At 46.3% G+C, this 24,483-nt stretch overlaps 1 non-coding gene and 1 pseudogene across 1 annotated transcript; one reads left to right on the top strand and one right to left on the bottom strand.

Moving 5' to 3' along the window:
• Window positions 1-19,547: 19,547 nt before the first annotated feature.
• Window positions 19,548-22,850, bottom strand: LOC123076308 (wax ester synthase/diacylglycerol acyltransferase 11-like; annotated as a pseudogene).
• Window positions 22,851-23,309: 459 nt separating this feature from the next.
• TRNAG-GCC (transfer RNA glycine (anticodon GCC)) lies at window positions 23,310-23,380 on the top strand. The gene has a single exon. It is a non-coding gene; the product is annotated as a tRNA-Gly (tRNA).
• Window positions 23,381-24,483: the final 1,103 nt, after the last annotated feature.

The raw sequence follows: 24,483 nt of genomic DNA, 5'->3' as shown, positions 1-24,483 counted from the left end.
TGGCCACACACAAATTCGATGGCACTCTTTATCGATCGCGCGCGCACACGCACACACATCATCCCTCTCTTCGATTCTATGGACACCTCAAGCCGATGATACCTCCACTCTCTTCTCGTGGATCGCCCCCTCTATATATATGTTATATCCAGGACTCTATTTCACACACATTGCATATGTTACATTTTTTGATTGACCCCGCCCCCCAAAAAAACTCTCAAGAACCCACACACTATATCTCTCTAGGTTTGTATCTCTCTCACACCACCCCACATAGGTGGTGTACGTATACAAGAAGAGAATAGGTGCACCGTGCACGTACTCACGCTTCGTGCCCAGCCACACCCGCGCGGGTACACGGTGGAGCTCATTTCTTTACGAAATGGCAGCCCACGTGCTAATTTGAACGCCTGTAGCGGTTGTTTACCTAGGGAGGTCATGTACCACGCGTGCACGAAACAAAGTTCGACTTGACGCGTTGCCGCGTTATTTTTAAATGAAGTTATAGCGCTCAATGGCACGTACACAGAATATAAAACGATTTTGATGGAGAAAAAGGTAGTCCGCTCACTATATACAATGGAGCCTGCCTACCTGGTTTGTCGCTCTTCAGAGTATCTCACACAAGGCTGCGGTGGCCTCTCTCTCTCTCACTGTTGGTCATTGATCCGGCCGCATCCCGTCCGCCGGGGGAAAGGGAGTGCGGTGGCCTCTCTCTCTCTCTCACCGTTGGTCACTGATCCGGCCACATCCCGTCCGCCGGGGGAAAGGGAGGAAGTGCATCGTTTCTCCGTTTGACGGCGCCGAGGCAGCACGTCCTGATCTACGGTACACGCCGTTCTCTTTGACCAAGCTCCGGCGCGGCAGGGCCTACGCCACCTACTCGCAGATTCCGCCCACCGCCGCTCACCTAGTTACATCCCGACGACCTCCAGGTATCCCCTCCGGCCTTGCTCCACTGCCCGTCTTCCCACGTCGTTGCATGTGGATCTTCCATAGTTCTTTGCCCAAAACGTAGCTCGTCCGGCGTACTTTCCATATTGCATTCTCGTCCTCACACCGTTTTAGACAAACACAACCGTGTTGTTATCTTCCCTTAGGACAAGGAATATGCTTCTTTTTTGTCGTCGCATGTGTCATCAACTGTTATTGGCCAGTAATTGTTTCCTTTCTACTCGTTGCTATTGCGACCTTTTGGTGAACTGCACAAATCACTTTTTTCTTAAGAGTGTTTTGTGCAGTTGTACTAAAATGTCACACGGGCAACGTCTCTACATTTCAGTGCGACTGCACAAAGGGAGATTGGTTTTGCTCTATCCTCCTCATCCAACTCCGAGCCTAATCTTCTCCAACTAGTTAGTCTTAAGAGAGACTGCAAAGGTGACCGGCTTATATTTGTGTGTTAAATGTTTCATTAGCAGTCCTCTATTATCGTAATCACACTTAATATCTTTGGAACAGGGACGCTCAGCTCTATTTTAGTGGAACTACACAAAATGATCGGAATGTTGCATGCTCCAGACAGCTACTTTTTTCCCAACATGCCTTGTTGATTTAGACAGAGCTGGGGGACGTTGCTGCCAATGAAAGCATGGATCAATTTTAATTTAACACCTTCTCACAACTTTGTCTTCAGTTGTGATGTAATTATTAGCTCTGATCTGCTAATAATTGACATGCATTAGCAAGGAAGTTAGTTTTTTATTGTTTCCGAAAGAGCATCGATGGCAAGACACGCGAAACAAAAGCTGAAAGCTCACACCATTGTACAATTTCATGTCGCTGGAAAATTATTTGTATAGTACGTCAATTATGTAAACAAATGATGGAAGCTTGATAGCATTGCCAGAAGCCTCTTCATCATCCGGGTCCATGTGACATGCACAAAATTATACTCCTTCGTTCCTAAATATTTGTCTTTTTACAAATTTCAAACGGGCATATTTTAGAGTGTAGACACTCATTTTGCTTCGTATGTGTACTCCCTCCGTTCCTAAATATTATATTTGTCTTTCTAGAGATTTCAACAAGTGACTACATACAGAGCAAAATGAGTGAATCTACACTCTAAAATATGTCTATATACATCCGTATGTGCCAGTCCATTTGAAATCTCTAAAAAGACAAATATTTGAGTAGTCACTCGTTGAAATCTCTAGAAAGACAAATACTCCGAAGTATATTTAAGAACCGAGGGGGTAGTGCACAACCGCATGGGAGACTCAGCCGGTCTTGCGCCGCATTAATAGTGAGTAATGACCAGTCAAATCATAAGCCCCACCTTTCCCACTGTAAGTTGCTCTGAAGAAGCAACCATCAATACGCTCTTCTTTGAATCCGCTCATACTACTCCATCCGACACTGTTTATACAGCGCGCTTCAGAAAAAAGAAAAAAAATCTGTGGGACCAAGGCGACTAGCGATCGGCCTGAAAAATAGCATTGGTAGTTATAGCACGGTGTCTATTACTAGAGGGAATAATGCATACACACATGCATGCAGTGCTTCCACCTCGGGTACACACATGCATGCACTTACTCCACTCCGTAGTAGTACAATACATGGAGAGAAAATTGTGGACTTGATTGCGGTTACCACGCCCTAACTAATTGAGCATTAAACCAAACGCGTCTAAAGTCTCTCTGGTGGTGGAAATGCATTGAGAGAAATGCATCATAATGAAGCGCGCCCTGTAAACTGTGACGGAGGGAGGAGTAATATGAAGGTGCAAAACCAAGTACGCGTATGGCCAGTCGGTCAACGCACCTCCTCTTGGCATATCACTGACATGTGGGATAGGAGTGTGAGCAAACCGATCTCAATTGACGGCAAAGAGCCAACCCGCCGTTCCTTGAGAGAGACGAGGAGCGAGAACACACAGACGGGCTCGCACGGAGGCCAGGATATATTCGAGCATGGTTGGTTGATCGATATCATTCATTACATGTTGGGCTGCCGTTTTCTGCCCTTCTCCGGAATAAATGTGTACTTTATCAGAGATAAAAAAAAGAGTACAGACGCTCCACCATGCGGTTCTAGTAGTAGCACTACTCGTACTATTGCGCTTGGCTCTTCGCCTCTTCGTGAAGTCGAACAATGATGGTACTCCGCATGTTGGGTACTACAGTGTATGCCTCTGACAATCTGACACCGAATGGACTGATGCATGTCCACCGAGGGTAGGTTGCATTAGTCAAAAGGCGTAAGCGAGCTTCACCTTGTCCTGCAAGCTTCTCCTCATTCTATGAGTTGACGGGACACACCAAAAAGTAGTGCTAGTCCATACTCCCTCCTTTCCGGTTAATATGGCTTAATCTTTTTTGCGGGTAAATGAGAGAGCTTTATTCATATATAAGCATTCTTAGGACGATCAGCCAAGACACTAGGAAGCGAGGTACCCCGCAAAAAAAGAAGTTGGAAGCGAGGTGTTTCATCAAGCCAGCTCTCGGCCACATTCAAAGTGCAGCAAGCACGGTTCGCACGAAGATGCGCCGCAAGGTTTGCTGACCTGTTTACATGCTGAATAACAAAAAAAGAGGAAATATTACCGAGCGCTACTATTTGTAATAGGATATGAGCCAGAATTAAGCGAGAATTGTGGCGAGTGTTCCATGCAATCAACTTCCATTATCACATGCGAGAACCCTCGAAGAGAACCAAATGTGTTGAAGATTGCTTTATCACATTTTAATTATAATAAGAGTGCAGACGCTCCTCCATCCGGTTCCTAGTACTAGTATAGTACATACCTTTATAGACTATAGTAGTAGTACTAGTAAACTTTGCGCTTGGCTGTTCGCCTATTCGGGAAGTCGAACAATAATAGCACTAGTAGTATAGTGTATGCTTCTGGCAATCTGACACCGAATTAACTGTTGAACGTCCACCGCCTGAGCGAGGGAGAGCTTGCATTAGTCAAAAGTTTCTCCTTGTCCTGCGAGCCACCGCGCGCAAGCTTCTCCCGTCCTGCAACCTTCTCCTCGTTCGGCAAGTTGACGGGACACAGCAAAGTAATGCTAGTCCATACTGCCTCCTCTCTGGTTAATATGGCTTAATTTCAAACGAGATAAATACACTGTCTGTCACTGTATATTTGTAAAAATACGGTCGGTGGACTTCATAATACGCTCATTGCGCTCAATATATATATTTTCCGGTGTTTATACGGTCACTAGCTCACCCTGACTGAGTATGTGTGTGCATGCACGTGTAGGTTGAGCACTTGAGCGTGACCGTGTGTGTTCCGTCGTGTGCTCGGACATGCATGCATTAGGGCGTCGTGCGCGTTTTTGCGTCCATGTGTACGTGTGACTGTTGCATACATGTAGGGGGAGTACGTGTAGGGGCCACTAAGGAGCAGTCAAATCACACAGTAAGTTAGTCGGAAGAAGCAACCATCATTTCACTCTTGAATGACACGTACGCAATATAAAATGGTTGATATGGAGAGAAAAAGAAAACCACTATATATACACTAGCAGGAGCCTAAGCTACAAGCCTGCTTGCTTAGGTTGCTCTCTTCACAAGCATAGAACAACGGGCCTGATCCCGCAGCTGGGGGAAGGGAACAATGTTTTGCGTAGACGCGGTCGACATCGGCGAGGGAGAAAACCCACAGTCGGTGCATCCCAATCGGGGGTCACCGCGGTATGGGCCGATGCCGCGTCCCAACCGCCCTTCTAGCTACAGCCCGACGTCCCAGGTAGTCCATCTTCCTTTTGGAGCCGGCTTGCTCCACTGCCGTAGCTCCATCTCCATGTCGATCTTTCTCTACTTCTACCGGCTTCTACTTGTGATGAGTTTATGTCTCATGAACTAGTGCCAGTACTATTATTCTAATCACACTTCTTCAATATCTTTGCCATCAGGGATGCTCAGGTCGATTTTAGTGGAACTGCACAAAAGCATCATATGATCCGAGGGTGCCAGTCGTCTTTCCTTCGATAGGTTCTACCTGGCCAGGAAATTAAATCATGTTTAGGGTTTAGGGTTTAAGTCATAGTGACCCCATCAGTAGTTTTTCTTTCGTACACGCTCTCACAACTTTTTTCTTTAGTTGTGAAGTAAATATTGGCTATGATCTGTGAATCATTCAGATGCATCAGCATGCGTGTTAGTTTTCCTTTGTATTTGATGGAATGTTGTAATGGGGCAACCTTGGAATAGGAACGAAAATGGAGTGGAAAGTTTCCGTTTTTCCAAAGAAAAAATGGAACCGGAGAGAAACCAACGTTTCGTTTTGTTGGATCGGCCATCGAGCAAAACCAACGTTTAAATCACGTCTGTCGTGTTCATGTCTCACCCTCCTCCACGGCTCGACCCATACGGTTGCTCAGCATGCCACTCACCGCAAACCGAGTATACGGTAACTTTCCCACCTGCTTTTCGATGGATCGCGCCATGGAGTACTAGCACTACTGGAAGAGATTGACGAGTTGGGGGAGGACAGCTAGCTGTAGCACGGACTCCCAAGAACTTTTTACATGCATGTTGTAGCCGGCTATTGCGACCTTTGAACGCGGAGCAGCCGCGTGCACCCGGAAGCGGCGCGGGCGACGCTCTCTCGGCCGGCGCGCCGCTTCAATGCCGGCGCCAGTGAGAGGTCGCGTCCGCTCTGGCCGGTCATGAATGCGGCACTGACCGTTTCGGGCGGGAAGCACGCGCGGGTGATGAAGAGAGTTCGGGTTGGTCAGGACCGGCCGTGGCAGCGGTCCGGTCATGCGCAAACAAGAGATGTTGTACGTTAATATTGCTGCGTATATAATTAACAACGTAAATAATGTGCCAGTTGGACAAATATGATTGGAGATGGAGATGGAAATGGAATTTTACATAAACACGGATATGCATGTCTATGTCTATGTGTGTGTGCGCGACGACTCTCGCGACCTGGAAGTGGGGGCGTGTTTTTGATCGAGTTTTCTTTCTTGGTACGTTAGAAAATCAGTTTGTCTAATTCACATCTAGATGTTATTTAAGGATATCACATCTAAGCTCCCACAAGTATATAATGTAGCAACAAGAAACAAAAAAACTAGGAAAAAAATAGACCACAAACAGAGTGGACATCAACTTAGATGTGACATAACTATGTCACATCTAGATGTGTCCTAGACAGACCCTTAAAAAATTGTCCGCCAGTTTTCGTTTCTTTTTTCCGGGAACGCACGTATTCTATTTAAAACCACTGCTATGGAGAGATTTTTTTACTCCATTATAGCCTCTTGTTTGATAGAGTTTCTCGCGTCTCGCTCTCTCACCCTCTCCATATCAAAACAAGATGATAGTGTCCACTCTATCTCTCTCCTCACCGGTGGTCACAGATCCGGCCGAATCCGTCCGCTACGGGAGGTGAGGAGGTGCAGCGTTGACGTTGTCGCCGTCAGCGACGGAGGAAGCCGATGCGCACCGTCCTCTCGGAGCCGGCGCTGGCGCGGATGAAGATCCTCCATGCCCTTGTTCGCTGCCGTCATGTGGGCAGATCCCGCCCGCCCGCCTAAACGACATCTCGCCCACCTGAGGTATAACTTCTTGTACTGGTCCAGCTTCCCAGGTCGCTGCGTGCGGGTTTTCTTCTATGCGACTACTCCCCAGCTCCCCATGCATAGTAGCTAGGGTTCGTCGGCTGGTCCAACATCACCTACTAGTACTATTATAGAGGAAATGCCACTCAAAAAGTTGTCCTGATTTATGCCTCGGTGGAGGTATACATGTTGTTTCGACAAAAAGTACATGGTGGTTGTGTGGTCATTGTCCATATGGTGGTAGTACTGTCACTAGTTAAATGAAGAAATGCTTTTTTTCTCGGGTATCCTGGTTTAGTTCCCATCAAGATAATTATGATGCTTCTGTTTGTTGGTGTACTTTTCATTAATTCTTATTGACAATTGAGATGTCGTTGCTAACTCTTTTTTATATTTTTGGAAACAGCGATGCGTGTCTCCATACCCGGGCATGTCTTCCTCAATTTTAGTGGAACTGCACAAAATTGGATGGCCATTGTTGTTCCGCCTCACTGTCCTCTGCCACGTGGTTCTTCCTTCCTCGAGCTTGATTACTGAGAAGAAACAGACCACAGTGAGGATTTGTCAAACTTCATAGGTGCCTCACCCAAACTTGATGCCAAATGGATGATGCATCACCACGATGACCTATCGATGCTCATGGTTGCGCCTCATGGTTGCATCGGCTGGTGAAGCTGATTGATTTTCAATGAAAAACAAGCTGTCTTCCATTAGTGCTCTTTGCTTGTTACGCACAAAGATGATATCCTTCGTCAGTTCACCTTGGTTGCGTTGGAGACGCAGTCGTCTTTCACGTTGGTGCAATTTTATCACACAATTGGCTATGAACCAAATGTTTCCTCGAAGAAGGATCGACGTTGGTACTAAGAGCATAAGTTTTGTATTGATTTCTAAGCCTTCTCACAACTTTGTCTCTAGCTCCCCTGTAATTTTATTTGTCCAGCTATTAACTTTGATTTAAAAAATGGTGTGGACTAAACACCCGGATGGACGTAGTAGCCCTCCATTTTTACTTACTCCGCATATTAGATTTGACTGAAGTCAAACTTTGTAATACTCTCAAACCTTTCTGATAATTGAAATTAAAATTCTTTATTTGTACACACTCTCACACGTTTCCGATAATTTGGCGCATGTGTGGTCGTTCACTTAAGGGAGGGTAGTGTACCACACGTGAAGGACAGGAAGTGCGACCAGGACGCGTGGGCGTGGATCGTTAGTTCATCGGATGTAGTACTAGTTTTCTTCACTGTACATTAAATAAAGAGTTTCGTTACGTACTTACACAATTTAAAACAATTGTTATGGAGAGAATAAGAAAACCACTCCAATATATATTAGTCGTATACACGAGAGTACTATATGGACGCAGCTTCATTGACTTAGTGCACCTGCCTTTGGATTTATGACAGGTGGGCCCAAAATGTGGCTGGCTCACCTATCATACAGCCAAAAGCAGGTGCAGTGAAGGCACCGGAGCTCAGTCCATACTACAGTAGTATATATATAAGCGGGAGCCTCAGCGCTTGTTCGCTAGGGTTTGCACTCTCCACACGCTCGCCGCACTACATATATGTTACACGCTGGAGGCTCAGCATTCATTTGCTAGGGTTTGCTATATTCACAGTCTCTCACCCTCTCTTCACCAGATCTAAACAAGACTGCGTTGGCCTCTTGTCTCTCTCTCCCCCCTCACAGCTGGTGAAGGAGGCGTCTGTATCCCGTCGCACCGGGAAGGGGGGAGGTGCAGCGTTCACTCTATCGCCTTCGGCGAGGGAGGCAATCCACTACCGGCTGCGCTGTTCTCTTTCACCCAGCGCCTGTGCGGGAGGGCCACTGACCCCTTCTTCTTTGCTGTCGAACGTAGTGTGGGCAGATCCGGCCTCCCGCCGCACGCCTTGCCACATCCCGACGACCCTAAGGTATAAGTTTCTTTGAAACCGTCGTTGCTCTAGCTGCATGTGGATCTTTTTCGATCTGTAGTCGAATCTAGGTCTTGGTTCAAAGAGGAAAGAAGGGTGCGGTGGGCTGGAGCAAGAATCTAGGACGTGGTCCAATGAGGAAAGGAGGGGCGGAAAGTAGTATAGACTGGCTATCCAGCCGCTTTGTAGGTCGAAAAGGGAAAAAGGGGGTAACCCAGTACACACATCTGTAAGGAATCGATCCCTTTGTTGAAAAGGGGAAGAAACTGGGGGGTCGGGTAGTTTGTGCAGGACTAGATTTGCTGCCCTCACGTAGGAAGAAGGTTCAAAGAGAACAAATATGGGACCAGCGCATATATGCTGCTTGGCTACATACTCTGCATCACCCATTTATACGTGTGGACGCACATGGTGCTGGCATGTCCCATACAGCTATTTTGCTGTTATTAATCTAAGAATGCCGCCGGAAAATTGAAGCAATGCTACTGTTAAAAGTAAATTACATTTTTAACGAATGTTGTTTCAAGAGAATGTCTCTGTTAATATGAATCAATGCAACCGTTTTAGAAATGCTACTGTCCTACTTTGTTTTCCATCCAAGATAAGTTAGATGCTTCTTTCTGTCACCGTTTGTTTCATCCTCCTTTATCGGCAAGTAATTGTTTCCTTTTTTGCCTCTGTTAAAACAGGGCTATCGATTCAACTTGTTGCTATTGCGACATTTTGCTTCGCTACTCGAAACACTTATGTTTTAAGAGTGTTTTGTGCAGTTCAACTTGAATGTCACACCGGTGACTTTGCTTAATTTTGGTGGAACTACACAAAAGGAGATCGAGATTTGTTTCCAGTCTTCGTGGCGAGTTGTTTCAATTCTTGGTCTCAACCACATGATATGTGCAGTGTGCTTTGAGATGTTGTGCTACTTGTTTTGGTACTGTTTTAAATAAATGTTGAATTGAAGCTATTGTATTGCTGTCTTTTCCCATTAAGTAGTGAACAAAAATGGGACCAACCCAGACATGATGCTTGTTGCTTTGTTACAACAAATTCAGCATCACCCCTTTATAAGCCAGTAATTGATGCCACTCTCAGAATTAACTATTGAATCTTATTTCAAAACTGCAACACTTGTTAGGGATTGGCGGGATTACCATTTTTATGGCCGCATGTTTCATCCTCCTTTATTAACCAGTAATTGATTCCTTTTTTGCCTCTGTTTAAACAGGGATATCTATTCAACTTGTTGCTATTGTGACATTTTGCTTCGCTACACGAAACACTTTGCTTGATTTCAGTGCAACTGCACAAAACGAGATTGGATTTCCTATTCGTGTTGGCAGATTCGTATTTTATCTTGTCTGTCTCATGAAAGGTCAGTACAGGCCTTCATCCACATGATTGTGCAGTGTGCTTTGAGATGTTGTGCTACTTGTATTGGTACTGTTTTAAATAAATGTTGAATTGAAGCTATTGTATTGTTGTCTTTTCCCATTAAGTAGTGAACAAAAATGGGACCAACCCAGACATGATGCTTGTTGCTTTGTTACAACAAACTCTGCATCACCCCCTTTATAAGTAGATGGAAGCACATACTGTTGTTGCGCCCACTCTCCCCTGGAACTGTTTATGCTTTTCGTTAGTCTAATGCCGCTGGTAAAATTAAGCAATGCCACTCTCAGAATTAATTAACTACTGAATCTTAGTTCAAAACTGCAACACTTGTTAGGAATGGTACTATCCTGCTTTGTAGTTCTTTCTACATGTTTAACCAAGGTATTGTTAAGATAATGCCTCTGTTAAAATGAATCAGTTGCATTGTTTTAGGAATGGTACTTTTCTGCTTTGTCGTTCTTTATACATGTTGAAACAAGGCATTGTTAAGATAATGTCTCAGTCAATATGAATGAATCACACTGATGGAGAATTGCTACTCTCCTGCTTTGTTTCCCATTAAGATAAAGTAGATCAGTAGATGCTTTTCTTCTGGGAGTACAAGTCATCAACCGTTATTTCTCAGTAATTGTTTCCCTTATACCTATTGTTGCTTACAGGGATATCAAAATTAAAGCTCGGTTTTATTCCGACTTCGATTTTAGTTGAACTGCACAAAAGGAGCCAATGTGTCCAAGGCAAACTGCTGCATTACTGGGTCCAGTTGGTCGTTCCACTTTGCAGAAAGAAGCAGTAACTGTTTGCGCTACATTACAGAAGGAATGGCCGAGAAGCTTTACAGAGCATTATTAGACACCGGTGACATGACTAGTCTGTAGAGACCATTGGCAATTTAACAACACGTGGAGTGCCATGGGCAAAAAGTGCCCAAACAAGTACAAGAAGCTACGACAGGACTCCACGATCATAGGCATTACATATTTTGAATGGGAAAAGCTTGTCAAAGTTTAATCATTGATGTTAGCAAGAAGATGTTAGTTTAATATATTGGAATTGGAAAACCTTGTCAAAATTTGCTCATTTATGTTAGCCAGAAGACATGCATTTGATATTTTTTGAGTGGGACGCCCTTGCTGTGAGCAGCGTCGAGTGTTTTTTCCTATTCCTGTGTTCAGTTTAGAAGTAAATAGTTACTCTGCTGAGATATTCCTATGTTAAGAGTTTGTTCTGAATATTGTCTATGTAATGCCAGGCCTTGTGTTTGATTGCAAAGTTGAGCTTGGAATGTTGTGGCATGCGGCATCACGAGCTGTTCACCGTGCCTCCTGAGAATAATGCTTCGTATTGTTTTGCATGTCGATCTAATGCCAGTGATTTGCTTGTTAAGAAGATCATCCTCTTCTATTGTTTCCGTGCTTAAGAAGTTCATCATCTGATGTTTCATTCATAGCCTATACGACAAGTCGGGTAGGTTAGACGTGAAACCATATGATCTTCCGACCAACTCATGATATTAGGATGTGATTGGATCGTCGTTTTCCAACCAAAACCGCTTGTAAAACTGACGCTTGTAAATTAAAGCAGTTGGTCTCGGGTGAAGGCGCTTGGTTGGTCGATTTCGACTAGTAAAATATCGGAAGTACTTCACACACGATAAAAATGCTGAACGACACTCATACGATTGCTAATCCAGCCGTTAGCTGCTGTTTCAGCCTTGCCCATGGATGGCATGATACGCACGTCGTGCATGTATCGTCTGGTAATGTCGTCCATATAGCAGTGCTCGTAAAATATACACTGGTCTCTCAAATTACACGCGTAACCCGCCGGTTTTACTTACAGACCTCGGGCCCTCGGTTTCATTACGCCTGTATTTTACGCGTTGTTTCCGATGACGAGTAAATTACACTTGTATGTTAATACAGGTTTGAAATAAACCAGAGCTCCCAAGCGCGGCCTTACCGTTTCATGCCGTCTCAGTTTCTCGAAGGTGCTCATAGGTGTCCGATGATCCTGGCTTCCTGAATGAGCAGCGGGCGCTGTATCAGACCATCCGTAGGGCCCACGAGGCCCTCTCCGTTGTCCTTCGAGTTGTTGCGCTCGCCGTGGCGCCGAGCAATGTTAACATCGTCAACGAACATGAGGATTCAGGAGATGACTTTATTTTGACTGGATGACACTAGGGACCCACTAGGGCCATAGCCGTACGTACGCAACTGCCTCCTTATTATGTACAACTATATTTTTTTGCTTTCTCCTGGTTTCCTGACATCATGGTCCCACACCATTATCAACCTATGTAGTCAATATAAACGAGAGAATTGCACAAGGTGCGGCCGACAGCTGGGACCAAGCAGCTCGAGCAGTATTTGTGTTTTTGAGGCATGAGCACTGCAGAGTTTTTCTTGGCGATGATTTCGTTGTTGTTCAGAGGAGAGCAGGGTATTAACTGGGCGGGCTGTGGCCCGTCTAGCCCAGGCCAGATATCCAACCCAAATACTAATTTTTTCAAGATGAAAATGGCTTGCCCAGCTATACGCCTTTTTGAGGAATACCCAGGCAAGGTCAACTTGTTATTCTCCGCCCCGCTAGGCTGCAAATCTTTCCTAGGAGGGATGCATTAGGCTTAACAGGAAAATGGGCTTTAAAAATAATAAATGGGATGTAATTATAAAAACTGAGCAGTAACAATAAAAATGCACCAAACACGAAATTAGTTTATAAAATATTATTTATGGATTTTGAAAATCTTAAATTTTCATTGTTGCCCGTGCAATGTTTCGTTGGATTTTTACATAATACAAATTTATATTTAATCTGACTAGAAATTTCGGGATAAAAATATTTCGGATCCCATCAAAATGTGAATTTTATTGAATTCTGTCTTCAACGGTTGGTTGAAATTATTAATCATTGTCCTAGCTAGAAAATGGGCTGTACTTTTAACAAACTGTAAATGGGCTGTTGTAAATTCCATTAGAATTCAAAAGTGGGTTGTACATTCTTACAAAACGCAAATGGGCTATAAGTTCTCTGTCACACACTTGTGGGCCTACTAAGTGACGCGTCCCCTAAAAAAATAAGTTAACGCGTATGCAAGGCTTTCTCAACTTATTATAGTCAACACACGGTTCTAGCAGCAGTGGCCGTTGGATTTCTATCCAACGGATGTCGTGCTTCTTCTTCAATCTCGGATATTCTTAGCTTCGGCCGCCCAAAAAATGATTCCTCCCCCTGACATCTGGGGCGCACCGTTTCGGAGGCTGACCTGTGGGCCTACTAAGTTGGAGCGTATCAAGGGCTTTGTCAACTTAGTCAATATAAACGATTCTAGCTTCAGTGACCGTACGATGTCCATCCAACGGCTGTAGTGCTTCTTCAACCTCTGGTCTTCTTGGTCCAGCCGCCCAAAGCAGCGCCGGTCGTGCCGCCTGCTCCTACCTTCCGTGGCCGGATGTGCTGCCGCGGAGGCCTCACCACCCCCATACTACTCCCACCGCTGGCCAGGCCATCCCTCCACTCACCCACACCCCCTCTTATTCTGCGGCGACGGCAGCCTCACACCACAGCCGAACCAGTGAACCCTCGTACTCCTCTCCGCGCGGGCTTCCACTGCTGCGTCTTCCCCAGCTCCGCGTCGTCCCCTTCCTAGGCCTCGACGTCGTCCACCGCCCTGGTGCTCTCGGCGCGGCGTGGTCAACGACCGACTTCCATCGAAAGAGTACTGTACGTGGAGAGGCTGACAGCTGGGTCCACGGCGGCCGCAAGGAAGTGCCTCCTTATTACGCGCAAAATAATTATTCCTCCACCTGACAGCGGGGACCCACCGAACGGGCCACCTTATTTCGCGAAAAAATATTTCCCCCCTGACTGCTGGGACCCACCGGACGGGCCACCGTATTTCGCGAAAAAAACGTTCCCCCGCTGTCAGCTCGGACCCACCGGAAGTGCCTCCTTATTACGCACAAAAAAATGAATACTCCCCCTGCTAGCTGGGACTCACCTTGGTGGGGGGCTGACTTGTGGGCCTACTAAGTTGACGGGGATGGAGGGCTTTGTCAACTTAGTCAATATGAACGATTCTAGCTCCAGTGACCGTATGATGTCCATCCAACGGCCGTAGTGCTTCTTCAATCTCTAGTCTTCTTGCTCCCGCTGCCCAAGGCAGCGCCGGTCGTGCCGCCTGCTCCTGCCTCCCGTGGCCGGTTGTGCTGCCGCGGAGGCCTCACCACCCCCTACTATTCGCACCGCTGGCCAGGCCCTGCGGCGACGGCAGCCTCACACTGCAGCCGAACGAGTGAACCCTCATACTCCTCTCCGCATGGGCATCCACTGCCGCGTCTTCACCGGCTCCGCGTCGTCCCCTTCCTAGGCCTCGCCGTCGTCCACCGCCCTCGTGCTCTCGGCGCGGCATGGTCAACATGGTCAAGGAACGACTTCCATCGGACGTGGACTGTACGTGGAGAGGCCGACAGCTGGGTCCACGGCGGCAGCAAGGAAGTGCCTCCTTATTACATGGAAAATAATGATTCCTCCACCTGACAGCAGGGACCCACCGGACGGGCCACCGTATTTCGCGAAAAAAGCATTTCCCCCCTGACTGCTGGGACCCACCAGCTATACCTTCGCACGCAAGAAAGTGCGTCCGGGCAAAAAAAAAAACGATTCGCCCCCTGCCTACTGGGACCCACCAGCTACATCTTCACACGCAAGGAAGTGCGTCCGGGCAAAAAAAAGCAAAACGATTCGCCCCCCTGACTGCTGGGACCCACCAGCTACATCTTCGCAGGCAAGGAAGTGCCTGACAGTCGGGACCCACCTGGTCGAAGCGTACGTAGCGTTGTCATTCTGGTCGCGAACGTGTACGTACATATATACTGGTCGATGTAGAGGCGCGCACGTGTCGTAGTAGAGGCGCGTACGTGTCGTAGTAGAGGCACGCACGTAGCATGTACACGTACGTACAGCGCCCAAGGTGCAAGAAAGAAAATACGGCCACGTACGTACATACGGGCAGGGTCTCGAACGCCTACTCGCGCATACGTACGGCGAGGGCTCGTGTACATGGCTGGGTCGGAACGGAGAAACAGCGTCGTCGTCATGTTCATGGGGAGGCAACGGAATGCGTCGTGTTCATGGGGAGGGGTGTGGCGTACTGCAAAACGGAGGAAACGGACCTCCTACGGTCGAAACGGGGGTCCTGTTGATCGGGAGGAGTGTGGCGTACCGCAAAACGGAGGAAACGGACCTCCTACGGTCGAAACGGGGGTCCTGTTGATCGGGAGGGGTGTGGCGTACCGCAAAACGGACGAAACGGACCTCCTACGGTCGAAACGGGGGTCCTGTTGATCGGGAGGGGTGTGGCGTACCGCAAAACGGAGGAAACGGACCTCCTACGGTCGAAACGGGGGTCCTGTTCATTGGGAGGGGTGTGGCGTACCGCAAAACGGGACTCCACGGGATACTGTTCATCTCCACCGTCGACCTCCTCCAGCCTCCACGGGCTACCGTCGACCTCCTCTAGCTTCCACGGGCTCCTGTTCATCCAGCCTCCACCGGCTACTGTTCAACCACCCCTACACGGGCACCCCTCCACGGGCACCCCTCCACCGTCTACTATTCATCCAGCCCTCCACACCACAGGGTCCTGTTCAACCACCCCTCCACGGGCACCCCTCCACCGTCTACTGTTCATCCAGCCCTCCACACCACGGGGTCCTGTTCATCTAGAGGCAACGCCACCGCTCACTGTTCATCCAACCCCCCTGCAACGCTCACTGTTCATCCATCGATCGGCTTCAGTTAGAATCAGTAGCGAAGGAATCGCTCGATCGGGTTCAGTTAACAGCCATCGATCGATCGCTCGGGTTCAGTAACGCGTAGCCTGCAGTGCAATCGCTCGGGTTCAGTTAGACCCCAATGCCTCGCTCGGGTTCAGTTAGAGCCAACGCCTCGCACAAACACGCGTACGTGTATGAGAGAAACGCGCATCGCTCGGCCCCCGACCTCCCACCGTAACCGGGAACTCCCCGAAATTTTCCTCGCCCTCGCTTCTACCATGGTTTTTTCTGTCATGGACGGCCCAAAGAATGTCATGCAGCTGCGTCTCCGGCCCGCCCAGGACGAAAAGCCCATTTTCTGTCATGATTTTTTGTCATAGAAGTAGGAGCCCACCACATCTATGATGATACCGGGTTTTGTCACAATTATCGTCATAGAAGTGTCATATGTATGACAGAAAAAAAATTCGTTCGGCCCAAAATGACACGGATGTGTCTTTTTTTGTAGTGCACCTCCGAAGCATTTGAGAGAGAGATCCTTGCGAGGACAAAGCCCAAAACACCCAGAGCCAAAGAGTGTTAGGCATCACTGAAGTCTTTCTTTCCGCGTGATCTGAAGACTTATTACACTTGAGGACTGTGAATCCTCCAGCTGGTTAGGCGTCGCGTTCTGAGCATCCAAGAGTCATTGTGGATTGCCGCTGAACGAAGTCCGTGAAGGTTTGGAAGTCTACTTTGAAGACTTACCAGAGTGATTGGGCGAGGACTAAGTGTCCTTAGCTCAAGGGGAATAAGGTGAAGACGCGGTCTTTTGAGTTGAATCTTAGCCTCCCTAACCAGACGTACAGTTGTCACAGCAACTGGAACTGGTCCAACAAATCCTTGTCCTCTCCAAGCAACTGGTTCTATCACTTCCCTCTCTTTACTTACAGTTTGTCTTCATGAAGTCATTGCCTGCTTGCATGATCTGATTGACTTCACTGTGTGAAGACTATTGTTGTTTGGCTTCATACTATCTTCCATCCTGATCCATACTGCTTAGCTGCTAATACTCTTCGTGCTTTCACTTCATTACTTACATGACTATGGCTTGTCTAGTGTAGTCTTCCTTCCACTGCATATCTATAGGTTCATTTCTATTGTCTTTCTTCGAAACTCCCATGTTTTGAAGACTTTCATAAAAATCGCCTATTCACCCCCCCCCCTCTAGTCGATAACTAGCACTTTCACATAGCTGCTTCAGAAGCAGCACATGAAGGAGTCTGGATGAAGGAGTTCATATCCGATCTGGGTGTAGTACCGAGTGCATCGGGTCCAATGACAATATTTTGTGACAATACTGGAGCAATTTCCATAGCCAAGGAGCCCGGGTTTCACAAGAGAACCAAACACATCAAGCGACGCTTCAACTCCATTCGTGATTATGTCAAGGATAAAGACATAGAAATTTGCAAAGTACATACAGATCTGAATGTGGCAGAGCCATTGACTAAACCTCTTCCGCAGGCAAAACATGATCTGCACCAAGACTCCATGGGTGTTAGATTCATTACTGTGTAATCTAGATTATTGACTCTAGTGCAAGTGGGAGACTGTTGGAAATATGTCCTAGAGGCAATAATAAAGTGGTTATTTTTATATTTCCTTAATCATGATAAAGGTTTATTATTCATGCTATAATTCTATTGATCGGAAACTTAAATACATGTGTGGATACATAAACAAATACCAAGTCCCTAGTAAGCCACTACTAGACTAGCTCGTTCATCAAAAGATGGTTAAGGTTTCCTGGCCATAGACATGAGTTGTCATTTGTTAATGGAATCACGTCATTAGGAGAACGATGTGATGGACAAGACCCATCCGCTAGCGTAGCATATGATCATTTAGTTTATTGCTACTGCTTTCTTAATGTCAAATACATGTTACTTCGACCATGAGATCATGCAACTCCCGGATACCAGAGGAATACCTTGTGTGCTATCAAACATCACTTCATAACTGGGTGAACATAAAGGTGCTCTACATGTATCTCCAAAGGTATCTGTTGAGTTGGCGTGAATCGAGATTGGGATTTGTCACTCCATATGACGAAAAGGTATCATTGGGCCCTCTCGGTAGTACAGCATCACAAGAAGCTTGCAAGCAAAGTGACTAAGGAGTTAGTTACAAGATGATGTATTACGGAACGAGTAAAGAGACTTGCCAATAACGAGATTGAACTAGGTATGGAGATACTGACGATCGAATCTCGGGCAAGTAACATAACGACGGACAAAGGGAACTACGTATGTTGTCACAAAGGTTCGACCGATAAAGATCTTCGTAGAATATGCAGGGACCAATATGGGCATCCAGGTCCCGCTATTGGTTATTGACCGGAGAAGCGTCTCGGTCATGTCTACATCATTCTCGAACCCGTAGGGTCTGCGTGCTTAACGTTCGTTGACGATATAATATTATATGAGTTATGTATGTTGGTGACCGAATGTTGTTCGGAGTCCCGGATGAGATCACAGACATTACGAGGAGCTCCAGAATGGTCCGGAGGTAAAGATTTATATATAGAATGATATGGTTGAGCCAAGGGGTAAATCCCACGAGGCTTTAGGTTGGTGCACAAAGGAGTTGTATGGAAGGCAGGGGCTAGACGCCAGGGTTCATGGCATCTACCCCTGGGATAGACGCTGGTGTCCGTGGCGTCTACGTAAATGCCGGGAACCGTGGCGTTTAGCCCTAGAGTCCGAGACAGACTCATCTTTGCGTTCCAAAACCGACTTTGGGGAGGCCTCCTCTCCAAGTTACGACCCCAGGGCTCAACATATAAATAGAGGAGCAGGGCTAGCCCCTAGAACATAAGTTTTTGAGCCTCCTCTAGTTGGTCATAGTTGACTAATTAGACCTAGCCCTAGCTACCTCTAATCCTCATAATTATAAGCCCAGTTTGGTTCTAATCTCCTCCCTCTAGTTCACCACCATCGTCACCACGCCGTCTTGCTGCCAGAACTCATCTACTACTTCGCCCCTCTTGCTGGATCAAGAAGGCGAGGACGTCATCGAGCTGAACGTGTGCTGAACGCGGAGTGCCATACGTTCAGTGCTTGATCAGGGATTATGAAGGAGTACGACTACATCAAACGCGTTGATAAACACTTCCTCTTAGCGGTCTACAAGGGTATGTAGATGTTCTCCCCCTCTCGTAGCTATGCATCTCCATGGATAGATCTTGCGTGTGCGTAGATTTTTTTTGTTTTCCATGCAACATTTCCCAACAATTTCTCGCCTCCCATATGTGCGAAATAGTAACCACCAAAGCAGTTGCTTCAATGGGTGCATCCCTCTGCAAAAAATCGATGACCCACTGCTTGATGTTAACAAAACTCTTGCGACACAAGTGGAAATGATACCTCTGTTTTACCTCATGCCAAACTTTTCTCGCAAATTGAAAGAACAAAAACAGGTGCTCTGTGTATTCTTCTGTCCGTCAAAAGAAGAAGTTCCCATTTGAAGGAATATGGCGGTGCAACAAATGAGAAATCGTGAGTGTCTTGTTGGCCAAGGATAAACACTAAAAAGTGTGAGCTTATCACATTTTGAAACAAAGAGTTTACCTTTTTGCATACCTTATTGGTTGCACTGTAGTTTTTGCTTATGCGAACTAATCAACAATTGTTATCAAAATGTTGGAATGTTTTAAGCAAATTAGTGGAAGGATGATGCCAGGCTTAAATATCAACCGATGACTTCCATTTATATTATCAACAAATTACTTTGCTTGTGTGTGTGCATTGCATGATTGGTCAACCCCACTCCAACTTATCACGTCTTCTTATGTAACATGTGCAACACTCCTGAGATTATCAAGTCCCTAAACATTGTTGTTATTAATAATACAAGGTGACCTTTGGATATTTTATGTAGTCATGCACTCATGTCTCTCCATGTCTATGTTCTTCCTGGGAGCACTCTTCTGCAACACGTGGTTTTCCTGAAGCTGCCTCTCTAATTAGCGTGAGAGACTCGATGAAATCCTCTAAAAGGTCATCAACATTTTGAAGTTGTGCTTCATCTATTGCTAAGACTAGCTTCACAATGTTCATGTAACTCTGATAATGAATAGTCAGTGCCTGTGGTACACATTAAAATGAAATAATTAGGAGTAATTGCATATCAAGGGTGCCATATTTCCAGGCAAAAACTACAAACTGTATCCCATGAAACAACCGGAGATAATGCACTGATCAAAGAAGATTTTGTTTATTAAATTGAGGTTTTCTTCAGAACTTACATGTGGTTGACCACAGATGCTTGGGCCAATGTAGAGGATGGGGTGGTCATACAAAGCTACCTGCTCAGTTGGTCCAACCATGTTGGAGAACAAAATGGTGGTGTTCTTGAACAAGGCATAGCATAGAGAAGCCGTTGCCTGCATACAAGGTTGAATTGCCAAGGTTTATAGTGTGATCCAAGATTCCAAGTTAGAGATGTAACATTGAGTAGCAGTATGTATGGCAAGAATATATATGATACTCCCTCCATCCCAAAATAAGTATCTCAATGTTAGTACGACTCTATACCAAAGTTAGTATAAAGTTGAGACAATTATTTTGGGACAGAGGGAGTATGACCTATCACGTGATGAAGTTAACCATTTTAGGGCTTGTTCGGTTTGGTGAGGGATTGAGAGGGAATCCCCACTAATCTCCTGGGAGGGGATTAATAGAACGAGCTCTTAAACGACAAGATGAAAATAAGATCAAAATGACCGAGGACCTTAATACCGAAGATTTTCTTTATCACCAAAGCGCTCCAGTTCGTGAAGACTGATTTCATGGAGCTCTTCTTCCTGTGTGCTACCCTCGTTGCCTTCTCGGCATACTTGAGAGGGTCGTCGTGCTTTTCTATATGGAACGGGAGTAGCATGTAGCCGAGCTGATTTCCCCACTTCACGCCGTTGTCCTTGCCCGATTTCATCATGCAAGCTAGTGTCTGCGCATGACACAAATCAATGGCTGTGCATGCATGCATGTTAAACAAAAACACTTCGTGGTCTCCTCAACAACAACCCCCATGATCAAAAGTAAGTTCCTCCTTTTACCCCTATAAAATATTCACGGTTGACAACAAATATTCTTTTAAGAGTATTTTGGATTTTCATGTCAGTGCTCTGGATCTTGGATGATTTTTGTTTTTGTTTTTGAGCTTCGGATGATGTTTATTTTTCCAATTTTGCACACATATGTTTTCTGTGTACGATCTTGCTAATCTGATCAAATAGACAATTCTGAGCAGGGGCATACATGTAAGCCACTCATCTTCCTTAAGTTGACTATAAAAGTGGATCGCACCTTGATGTTCCTTTTGTCGCTTTCACCTAAAATTGGTTAACTAAGGCTATGCCTGTTTCATAAAGTAACAACACAACCGTCTCAACTATGTAAAAAACATCTAAAATTACTTGAGCTGACCTGTTTTCTGGAAATAGTAGCGAGACAAGGCAGTAGAAGTCACTCCAAGCAGAACATCATTGACAGTCTGCAAGGTACGTAGGGAGCAAAATTGCAACCCATGGGTGTTTGTCCTTTAATTTGAGAGAAAAAAGATGAAACAGAATATTCCGCTAAGAAACGGGGAATCGCGTACATACACAGCACATGACGCTCTTGACATACTTGATGTCCTCGAGGCTCAGTCTACGGTTCACGAAGTGCTTGGGCCGAAACTCGACGCCATCAGCACCTTTGAACAACGTTGGTGGGTCGCGCGGTATGGACGCATCCGTCGCAACAAAACACACTATATCCACAACGGTGTGCCACACAAGAAGAAGCAGAGACATGATCCACATAGTGAAAACAGCCACGGCACCCGTGGCCGCGGATGAAGTTGAGCGCGGTGACAAGGCTTTTATTGTGCTGATGCGACGTGGGGCGGTGGTCGGCAGCACCTTAGACGAGCCGGCAAATGCAACGAGAAGGGATAGTAGCGAGGTGCCATCCCCGAGTGAGTGGTGTGCATGGAAAGCAAGGGCCGCAACGGCCTCAGAGGTGGGAAAGTCCAAGACATGAAACTCCCAGAGGGGATGTGAGTGGTCCATGGGCAGCGTGGACAGGGAAGACAAGTAGTCCTCGAGAGTCCTGTCCGGCTCGATCAACATGGCAGTGGGGTCAAGGTTTGGGACGATGATGTGGTCGTTGAGTTCCACCGTGGTCCGGACCCACTTCGGGCCCGCGCCCTCCTCCAACTCGTCCATCACCTGCACGAATTAGATGCCTATGAGAAGCTTGACAACTTTTGAATTGCCGTCTTTTCAAACTTTCGCTACTACTCACTCCGGTTGGGCATACAAGGTGTGCATGTGTTTTTGGTTGTCCTTTTGACACGACATCGAATGTATGTTAATATACATTACAGATCATCAAAAACATTTCACAGGATTCATATGCGAACGAAGTTTATAAACATACACATTTCATCAAATACCCGACAGGGAGCATGGGGCGGCTTGGGAGCACGAGAGGCCTGGGCGCCGGTGGTGGAGAAGAGAAGGGAGATAAGAGGAGAAAGAGCTGACATGTGGGCTCCATCCAGTTATAACGGTCAACTTAACTGTTTAGATAACGACGTTGACCTTTTTTGCCACGTGGAGCTGACGAGCGGGCCTTTCATGTCATAAACCAAATTAAGGCATAATAGTTCAGTAACTAGTGTTTTCCGAAATAGCGCACCAAAATAGTGAAGTTTTTTAGAAAATAAAAAAATGGTAGTTTTTTTTGTAACCTTAGCCGGTAATGCGGCAGTTTTTTGCTATTTACTCCAAGGAAATCACCATACGACCCAAAATCAAAAGGACCTGACGCGGGGACTAGGAACGTACGCTGCAGAAGCGCGGGTGGCGCAGGAGGGTGGCCTCCATCCCAGCCCGCAACGCGGCCAGGTCGACCGGGGCGCCGAGGCCGAGCACGCACACGATGTAACAGCGGAAGCGCGGCTCTAGGAACAGCCGCCCCACCGGGCTCACCGGCTCCTCCTCCTCCTCCTCCACCCGCGCCGCCCGTTCGCCCCTGCTGCCCGTCTCTACCGCGAGCGCCCGCTGCCACGGCGGAGATCCATATCGTCCCGTTTGGTTCTTGTGGAAGCGGGGGCGATCTCCCGCTCCTTTTTTGTAGCCGCGCCCGGGACGCAGAGGGAACGCTGCGGCCGTGGCGGAAGGCCGAGCAGTGCGCGTGCATGGATGTCGCGCGCACGCGCGCGTCTTCGCCGGTGCCTCGTGTGAGCTCTGAGCAAAAAACGTACTTCTCGCGTGGGTTAGGATGCTGGAACGTGCAGACTATTGGCCGGAGCCCGGAGTACTTGATTAGTTGGCATGTACTGTAATTTAATTTGCGGCAGCAAGTTGAGGCCGTGAAGCGCACAGCTGGGACGGATAGATGCAGCAGTCACACTGCCAAGCTGAGGCTAGGAGTACATATTAATAGTAACGACTTGTCAAAATCGATTAAAAAAAAGGCGTTCTGTTGTCTTCGCACCCTATAGTAGTGTGAACAATCTACTCTCGATCGAGCGGATGCAACTGACAGAATGCAGGAGAAACACAAGAGCTCTGCAGGGCACTGTATCGCTGTTTGCAAGTTTGGTACACTCTTGTCTCCATCTTACAATTTGTTTCTGCGAGTGAAAGCGTCTTCAAGGCACCAGTGGTCTAGTGGTAGAATAGTACCCTGCCACGGTACAGACCCGGGTTCGATTCCCGGCTGGTGCATGCTTATCACCTTTTTGCATCTCATCCGAAGTGTTTTTGGGCCGTAAGTAGTGAGTGGAGCAGAAGAACGGGGGAGCTCAGCCCGTGGCAACATGAAACTACCCCCACCTCAATTTCTCTTACCCCATGATATAGATCAAAATCCAAACATATCAATTGAGGCGATATCAGTTTTCTTAGCGGAGTAACATAGATGTGCTATATCTATACCTCTATATAGTATGCGAATAACTTTGAATAACAACCATTGGATAAAGCCCGTGGCAACATGAGACTACCCCCACCTCAATTTCTCTTACCCCATGATATAGATCAAAATCCAAACATATCAATTGAGGCGATATCAGTTTTCTTAGCGGAGTAACATAGATGTGCTATATCTATACCTCTATATAGTATGCGAATAACTTTGAATAACAACCATTGGATAAAGCCGATCTAACGGTGGAGACGTGGCAAATCCGAGTGTTGTTGACCGTTGGATCTTCTCATTACTTCACTGGATTCTTCCATGTGTACTATCTAGAAGATTCTATGGTTGGGCTAAAGTCATATGGACATTTTTAAAGCACACTTCTACTTTATTCTAGACTCTTTTTTGGCTATCTCAAAGCTAATGTTCTATCTGTAAAGATAAATATGATTTATGAAGGTACATAGACTTGAATACGAAGTAAAATGTTACGTGATTTTTGTATGTTATACTTCATGCATATGCCTCACAATTTCATTTGCCGGCATAACTTGCCAAAAAGGATACCTAGATAAAACATGCACAATATATTTTACAGTGACATATCACAGACTCTCCTAGCTTCTTTTTCTATCGAAACTATCATTCATTTTACTTCATATTCAAGTCTATGTACCTTCATAAATCATATTTATCTTTATAGATAGAACATTAGCTTTGAGATAGCCAAAAAAGATACCTAGATAAAACACACTCAATTTCATTTGCCGGCATAACTTGCCAAAAAGGATACCTAGATAAAACATGTGCATGTTTTATCTAGGTATCCTTTTTGGCAAGTTATGCCGGCAAATGACATATCACAGACTCTCCTAGCTTCTTTTTCTATCGAAACTATCATTCATTTTAC

The sequence above is a fragment of the Triticum aestivum genome, chromosome 3D (assembly GCF_018294505.1).
Source record: "Triticum aestivum cultivar Chinese Spring chromosome 3D, IWGSC CS RefSeq v2.1, whole genome shotgun sequence".
Taxonomy (NCBI): Eukaryota; Viridiplantae; Streptophyta; class Magnoliopsida; order Poales; family Poaceae; genus Triticum; species Triticum aestivum.
Note: the sequence above shows the minus strand (reverse complement) of the source record. Positions and strands in the feature narration are given on the sequence as shown.